General features: G+C 42.2%; 12 non-coding genes and 1 pseudogene across 12 annotated transcripts; all 13 read left to right on the forward strand.

Moving 5' to 3' along the window:
* Window positions 1–465: 465 nt before the first annotated feature.
* On the forward strand, window positions 466–584 carry LOC113755343. Its single transcript, XR_003465616.1, has one exon. It is a non-coding gene; the product is annotated as a 5S ribosomal RNA (ribosomal RNA).
* Window positions 585–999: 415 nt separating this feature from the next.
* On the forward strand, window positions 1,000–1,118 carry LOC113755340. Its single transcript, XR_003465614.1, has one exon. It is a non-coding gene; the product is annotated as a 5S ribosomal RNA (ribosomal RNA).
* A 416-nt stretch (window positions 1,119–1,534) lies between these two features.
* Window positions 1,535–1,653, forward strand: LOC113755344. The gene has a single exon (XR_003465617.1). It is a non-coding gene; the product is annotated as a 5S ribosomal RNA (ribosomal RNA).
* A 395-nt stretch (window positions 1,654–2,048) lies between these two features.
* On the forward strand, window positions 2,049–2,167 carry LOC113755348. The gene has a single exon (XR_003465621.1). It is a non-coding gene; the product is annotated as a 5S ribosomal RNA (ribosomal RNA).
* Window positions 2,168–2,583: 416 nt separating this feature from the next.
* On the forward strand, window positions 2,584–2,702 carry LOC113755345. The gene has a single exon (XR_003465618.1). It is a non-coding gene; the product is annotated as a 5S ribosomal RNA (ribosomal RNA).
* Window positions 2,703–3,097: 395 nt separating this feature from the next.
* On the forward strand, window positions 3,098–3,216 carry LOC113755347. Its single transcript, XR_003465620.1, has one exon. It is a non-coding gene; the product is annotated as a 5S ribosomal RNA (ribosomal RNA).
* Window positions 3,217–3,632: 416 nt separating this feature from the next.
* LOC113755346 lies at window positions 3,633–3,751 on the forward strand. The gene has a single exon (XR_003465619.1). It is a non-coding gene; the product is annotated as a 5S ribosomal RNA (ribosomal RNA).
* Window positions 3,752–4,167: 416 nt separating this feature from the next.
* On the forward strand, window positions 4,168–4,286 carry LOC113755350. The gene has a single exon (XR_003465622.1). It is a non-coding gene; the product is annotated as a 5S ribosomal RNA (ribosomal RNA).
* Window positions 4,287–4,702: 416 nt separating this feature from the next.
* On the forward strand, window positions 4,703–4,821 carry LOC113755353. Its single transcript, XR_003465625.1, has one exon. It is a non-coding gene; the product is annotated as a 5S ribosomal RNA (ribosomal RNA).
* A 416-nt stretch (window positions 4,822–5,237) lies between these two features.
* LOC113755349 lies at window positions 5,238–5,353 on the forward strand (annotated as a pseudogene).
* Window positions 5,354–5,758: 405 nt separating this feature from the next.
* LOC113755342 lies at window positions 5,759–5,876 on the forward strand. The gene has a single exon (XR_003465615.1). It is a non-coding gene; the product is annotated as a 5S ribosomal RNA (ribosomal RNA).
* Window positions 5,877–6,186: 310 nt separating this feature from the next.
* On the forward strand, window positions 6,187–6,305 carry LOC113755351. The gene has a single exon (XR_003465623.1). It is a non-coding gene; the product is annotated as a 5S ribosomal RNA (ribosomal RNA).
* A 416-nt stretch (window positions 6,306–6,721) lies between these two features.
* On the forward strand, window positions 6,722–6,840 carry LOC113755352. Its single transcript, XR_003465624.1, has one exon. It is a non-coding gene; the product is annotated as a 5S ribosomal RNA (ribosomal RNA).
* The last annotated feature ends 95 nt before the right edge of the window (window positions 6,841–6,935 follow it).

A 6,935-nucleotide genomic window follows, 5' to 3' on the forward strand; every position in this document is an offset into this window, starting at 1 on the left:
TAAGTACTTAGGATGGGTGACCCCCTGGGAATTCCTCTTGTTGCACCCCTCTCTTTTTTGTTTCGAAATTCAAATTTTCTATTCGTTCTTTATCCTGTAGTAATTTAGGTCCTTCGGAACAATTGCTTTATATTTTGCTTCTTCTCGAAGCATGAAAGCGGATCTGAAGGCGCGAGACAAATCAGGAACGGTACGGCTCGATCAAAGCCCGAATCGTCGCTCAAATTTGTCGGCGCAAATGTATCAGCGCAAGCGTGAAGGATTGATTTCATGATAATTTAGAGTTGCGGGATGATGGAAAAAAACAGGGGGCAAATCAATAACAAAAAAAAATATGAAAGCAAATAAATAAAAGGATAATAGGAAAATGCTTGAATTGACGCTTAAAATGAATTTCGGTCTAGAAAAGCCACACTGCTTCGCAGGACGGGGTAGTTTAAAAGAATAAAGCGAAATGAACATGGCGGGTACGATCATACCAGCACTAATGCACCGGATCCCATCAGAACTCCGAAGTTAAGCATGCTTGGGCGAGAGTAGTACTAGGATGGGTGACCCCCTGGGAATTCCTCTTGTTGCACCCCCCTCTTTTTTGTTTCGAAATTCAAATTTTCTATTCGTTCTTTATCCTGTAGTAATTTAGGTCCTTCGGAACGATTGCTTAATATTTTGCTTCTTGTCAAAGCGTGAAGGAGGAGTTGAAGGCGCGAGACAAATCAGGAACGGTACGGCTCGATCAAAGCCCGGATCGTCGCTCAAATTTGTCGGCGCAAATGTATCACCGCAAGCGTGAAGGATTGATTTCATGATAATTTAGAGTTGCGGGAAGATGGAAAAAAACAGGGTGCAAATCAATAACAAAAAAAAATATAAAGTAAATAAATAAAAGGATAAGAGGAAAATGCTTCAATTGACGCTTAAAATGAATTCCGGTCTAGAAAAGCCACACTGCTTCGCTGGACGGGGTAGTTTAAAAGAATAAAGCGAAAGGAACATGGCGGGTGCGATCATACCAGCACTAATGCACCGGATCCCATCAGAACTCCGAAGTTAAGCATGCTTGGGCGAGAGTAGTACTAGGATGGGTGACCCCCTGGGAATTCCTCTTGTTGCACCCCTCTCTTTTTTGTTTCGAAATTCAAATTTTCTATTCGTTCTTTATCCTGTAGTAATTTAGGTCCTTCGGAACGATTGCTTTATATTTTGCTTCTTCTCGAAGCATGAAGGCGGATCTGAAGGCGCGAGACAAATCAGGAACGGTACGGCTCGATCAAAGCCCGAATCGTCGCTCAAATTTGTCGGCGCAAATGTATCAGCGCAAGTGTGAAGGATTGATTTCATGATAATTTAGAGTTGCGGGATGATGGAAAAAAACAGGGGGCAAATCAATAACAAAAAAAAATATGAAAGCAAATAAACAAAAGGGTAAGAGAAAAATGCTTGAATTGACGCTTAAAATGAATTTCGGTCTAGAAAAGCCACACTGCTTCGCAGGACGGGGTAGTTTAAAAGAATAAAGTGAAAGGAACATGGCGGGTACGATCATACCAGCACTAATGCACCGGATCCCATCAGAACTCCGAAGTTAAGCATGCTTGGGCGAGAGTAGTACTAGGATGGGTGACCCCCTGGGAATTCTTCTTGTTGCACCCCTCTTTTTTTTGTTTCGAAATCCAAATTTCCTATTCGTTCTTTATCCTGTAGTAATTTAGCTCCGTCGGAACGATTGCTTAATATTTTGCTTCTTGTCGAAGCGTGAAGGAGGATCTGAAGGCGCGAGACAAATCAGGAACGGTACGGCTCGATCAAATTTGTCGACGCAAATGTATCACCGCAAGCGTGAAGGATTGATTTCATGATAATTTAGAGTTGCGGGATGATGGAAAAAAACAGGGTGCAAATCAATAACAAAAAAAATATAAAGTAAATAAATAAAAGGATAAGAGGAAAATGCTTCAATTGACGCTTAAAATGAATTCCGGTCCAGAAAAGCCACACTGCTTCGCTGGACGGGGTAGTTTAAAAGAATAAAGCGAAAGGAACGTTATGGGTGCGATCATACCAGCACTAATGCACCGTATCCCATCAGAACTCCGAAGTTAAGCGTGCTTGGGCGTGAGCAGTATTAGGATGGGTGACCCCTTGGGAATTGTTCTTGTTGCACCCCTCCCTTTTTTGCTTCGAAATTCAAATTTTCTATTCGTTCTTTATCCTGTAGTAATTTAGGTCCTTCGGAACGATTGCTTTATATTTTGCTTCTTCTCGAAGGATGAAGGCGGATCTGAAGGCGCGAGAGAATTCAGGAACGGTACGGCTCGATCAAAGCCCGGATCATCGCTCAAATTTGTCGGCGCAAATGTATCAGCGCTAGCGTGATGGATTGATTTGATGACAATTTATTGTTGCGCGATGAGGGAAAAAAACAGGGTGCAAATCAATAACAAAAAAAAATATGAAAGCAAATAAACAAAAGGGTAAGAGAAAAATGCTTGAATTGACGCTTAAAATGAATTTCGGTCTAGAAAAGCCACACTGCTTCGCAGGACGGGGTAGTTTAAAAGAATAAAGTGAAAGGAACATGGCGGGTACGATCATACCAGCACTAATGCACCGGATCCCATCAGAACTCCGAAGTTAAGCATGCTTGGGCGAGAGTAGTACTAGGATGGGTGACCCCCTGGGAATTCTTCTTGTTGCACCCCTCTTTTTTTTGTTTCGAAATCCAAATTTCCTATTCGTTCTTTATCCTGTAGTAATTTAGCTCCGTCGGAACGATTGCTTAATATTTTGCTTCTTGTCGAAGCGTGAAGGAGGATCTGAAGGCGCGAGACAAATCAGGAACGGTACGGCTCGATCAAATTTGTCGACGCAAATGTATCACCGCAAGCGTGAAGGATTGATTTCATGATAATTTAGAGTTGCGGGATGATGGAAAAAAACAGGGTGCAAATCAATAACAAAAAAAATATAAAGTAAATAAATAAAAGGATAAGAGGAAAATGCTTCAATTGACGCTTAAAATGAATTCCGGTCCAGAAAAGCCACACTGCTTCGCTGGACGGGGTAGTTTAAAAGAATAAAGCGAAAGGAACGTTATGGGTGCGATCATACCAGCACTAATGCACCGTATCCCATCAGAACTCCGAAGTTAAGCGTGCTTGGGCGTAAGCAGTATTAGGATGGGTGACCCCCTGGGAAGTCCTCGTGATGCACCCCTCTCTTTTTTGTTTCGAAATTCAAATTTCCTATTCGTTCTTTATCCTGTAGTAATTTAGCTCCGTCGGAACGATTGCTTAATATTTTGCTTCGTGTCGAAGCGTGAAGGAGGATCTGAAGGCGCGAGACAAATCAGGAACGGTACGGCTCGATCAAAGCCCGGATCGTCGCTCAAATTTGTCGGCGCAAATGTATCAGCGCAAGCGTGAAGGATTGATTTCATGATAATTTAGAATTGCGGGATGATGGAAAAAAACAGGGGGCAAATCAATAACAAAAAAAAATATGAAAGCAAATAAATAAAAGGATAATAGGAAAATGCTTGAATTGACGCTTAAAATGAATTTCGGTCTAGAAAAGCCACACTGCTTCGCAGGACGGGGTAGTTTAAAAGAATAAAGCGAAAGGAATATGGCGGGTGCGATCATACCAGCACTAATGCACCGGATCCCATCAGAACTTCGAAATTAAGCGTGTTTGGGCGAGAGTAGTACTTGGATTGGTGACCCCCTGGGAAGTCCTCGTGTTGCACCCCTCTCTTTTTTGTTTCGAAATCCAAATTTCCTATTCGTTCTATATCCTGTAGTAATTTAGCTCCGTCGGAACGATTGCTTAATATTTTGCTTCTTGTCGAAGCGTGAAGGAGGATCTGAAGGCGTGAGACAAATCAGGAACGGTACGGCTCGATCAAAGCCCGGATCGTCGCTCAAATTTGTCGGCGCAAATGTATCAGCGCAAGCGTGAAGGATTGATTTCATGATAATTTAGAGTTGCGGGATGATGGAAAAAAATAGGGGGCAAATCAATAACAAAAAAAAATATGAAAGCAAATAAATAAAAGGATAATATGAAAATGCTTCAATTGACACTTAAAATGAATTTCGGTCTAGAAAAGCCACACTGCTTCGCAGGACGGGGTAGTTTAAAAGAATAAAGCGAAAGGAACATGGCGGGTGCGATCATACCAGCACTAATGCACCGGATCCCATCAGAACTCCGAAGTTAAGCATGCTTGGGCGAGAGTAGTACTAGGATGGGTGACCCCCTGGGAATTCCTCTTGTTGCACCCCTCTCTTTTTTGTTTCGAAATTCAAATTTTCTATTCGTTCTTTATCCTGTAGTAATTTAGGTCCTTCGGAACGATTGCCTTATATTTTGCTTCTTCTCGAAGCATGAAGGCGGATCTGAAGGCGCGAGACAAATCAGGAACGGTACGGCTCGATCAAAGCCCGGATCGTCGCTCAAATTTGTCGGCGCAAATTTATCAGCGCAAGCGTGAAGGATTGATTTCATGATAATTTAGAGTTGCGGGATGATAGAAAAAAACAGGGGGCAAATCAATAACAAAAAAAAATATGAAAGCAAATAAATAAAAGGATAATAGGAAAATGCTTGAATTGATGCTTAAAATGAATTTCGGTCTAGAAAAGCCACACTGCTTCGAAGGACGGGGTAGTTTAAAAGAATAAAGCGAAAGGAACATGGCGGGTGCGATCATACCAGCACTAATGCACCGGATCCCATCAGAACTCCGAAGTTAAGCATGCTTGGGCGAGAGTAGTACGAGGATGGGTGACCCCCTGGGAATTCCTCTTGTTGCACCCCTCTCTTTTTTGTTTCGAAATTCAAATTTTCTATTCGTTCTTTATCCTGTAGTAATTTAGGTCCTTCGGAACAATTGCTTTATATTTTGCTTCTTCTCGAAGCATGAAAGCGGATCTGAAGGCGCGAGACAAATCAGGAACGGTACGGCTCGATCAAAGCCCGAATCGTCGCTCAAATTTGTCGGCGCAAATGTATCAGCGCAAGCGTGAAGGATTGATTTCATGATAATTTAGAGTTGCGGGATGATGGAAAAAAACAGGGGGCAAATCAATAACAAAAAAAAATATGAAAGCAAATAAATAAAAGGATAATAGGAAAATGCTTGAATTGACGCTTAAAATGAATTTCGGTCTAGAAAAGCCACACTGCTTCGCAGGACGGGGTAGTTTAAAAGAATAAAGCGAAAGGAATATGGCGGGTGCGATCATACCAGCCCTAATGCACCGGATCCCATCAGAACTTCGAAATTAAGCGTGTTTGGGCGAGATAGTATCAGGATGGGTGACCCCTGGGAATTCCTTTGTTGCAACCCCTCTTTTTTTGTTTGAAATTCAAATTTTCTATTTCGTTCTTTATCCTGTATATTAAAGGTCCTCGGAACATTGCTTTATATTTGCTTCTTCTCTAGCATGAGCGGATCTGAAGCGGGAGACAATCAGGAAGGTACGGCTCGATCAAGCCGAAATCGTCGCTCGAAATTTGTCGGCGCAAATGTATCAGCGCAAGCGTGAAGATTGACTTTCACTGACTAATTTTGAGTTGCGGCGATGATGGAAAAAACAGGGGGAATCAATAACCAAAAAAATATGAAAGCAAATAAATAAAAGGATAAGAGAAAAATGCTTCAATTGACGCTTAAAATGAATTTCGGTCTAGAAAAGCCACGCTGCTTCGCAGGACGGGGTAGTTTAAATGAATAAAGCGAAAGGAACATGGCGGGTGCGATCATACCAGCACTAATGCACCGGATCCCATCAGAACTCCGAAGTTAAGCATGCTTGGGCGAGAGTAGTACTAGGATGGGTGACCCCTGGGAATTCCTCTTGTTGCACCCCTCTTTTTTTTGAAGGCGCGAGACAAATCAGGAACGGTACGGCTCGATCAAAGCCCGAATCGTCGCTCAAATTTGTCGGCGCAAATGTATCAGCGCAAGCGTGAAGGATTGATTTCATGATAATTTTGAGTTGCGGGATGATGGAAAAAAACAGGGGGCAAATCAATAACAAAAAAAAATATGAAAGCAAATAAATAAAAGGATAATAGGAAAATGCTTGAATTGATGCTTAAAATGAATTTCGGTCTAGAAAAGCCACACTGCTTCGAAGGACGGGGTAGTTTAAAAGAATAAAGCGAAAGGAACATGGCGGGTGCGATCATACCAGCACTAATGCACCGGATCCCATCAGAACTCCGAAGTTAAGCATGCTTGGGCGAGAGTAGTACTAGGATGGGTGACCCCCTGGGAATTCCTCTTGTTGCACCCCTCTCTTTTTTGTTTCGAAATTCAAATTTTCTATTCGTTCTTTATCCTGTAGTAATTTAGGTCCTTCGGAACGATTGCTTTATATTTTGCTTCTTCTCGAAGCATGAAGGCGGATCTGAAGGCGCGAGACAAATCAGGAACGGCACGGCTCGATCAAAGCCCGGATCGTCGCTCAAATTTGTCGGCGCAAATGTATCAGCGCAAGCGTGAAGGATTGATTTCATGATAATTTAGAGTTGCGGGATGATGGAAAAAAACGGGGGGCAAATCAATAACAAAAAAAAAATATGAAAGCAAATAAATAAAAGGATAATAGGAAAATGCTTGAATTGACGCTTAAAATGAATTTCGGTCTAGAAAAGCCACACTGCTTCGCAGGACGGGGTAGTTTAAAAAATAATGCGAAAGGAACATGGCGGGTGCGATCATACCAGCACTAATGCACCGGATCCCATCAGAACTCCGAAGTTAAGCATGCTTGGGCGAGAGTAGTACTAGGATGGGTGACCCCCTGGGAATTCCTCTTGTTGCACCCCTCTCTTTTTTGTTTCGAAATTCAAAATTTCTATTCGTTCTTTATCCTGTAGTAATTTAGGTCCTTCGGAACGATTGCTTTATATTTTGCTTCTTC

Source organism: Coffea eugenioides, unplaced genomic scaffold, assembly GCF_003713205.1.
Source record: "Coffea eugenioides isolate CCC68of unplaced genomic scaffold, Ceug_1.0 ScVebR1_1430;HRSCAF=2277, whole genome shotgun sequence".
Lineage (NCBI taxonomy): Eukaryota > Viridiplantae > Streptophyta > Magnoliopsida > Gentianales > Rubiaceae > Coffea > Coffea eugenioides.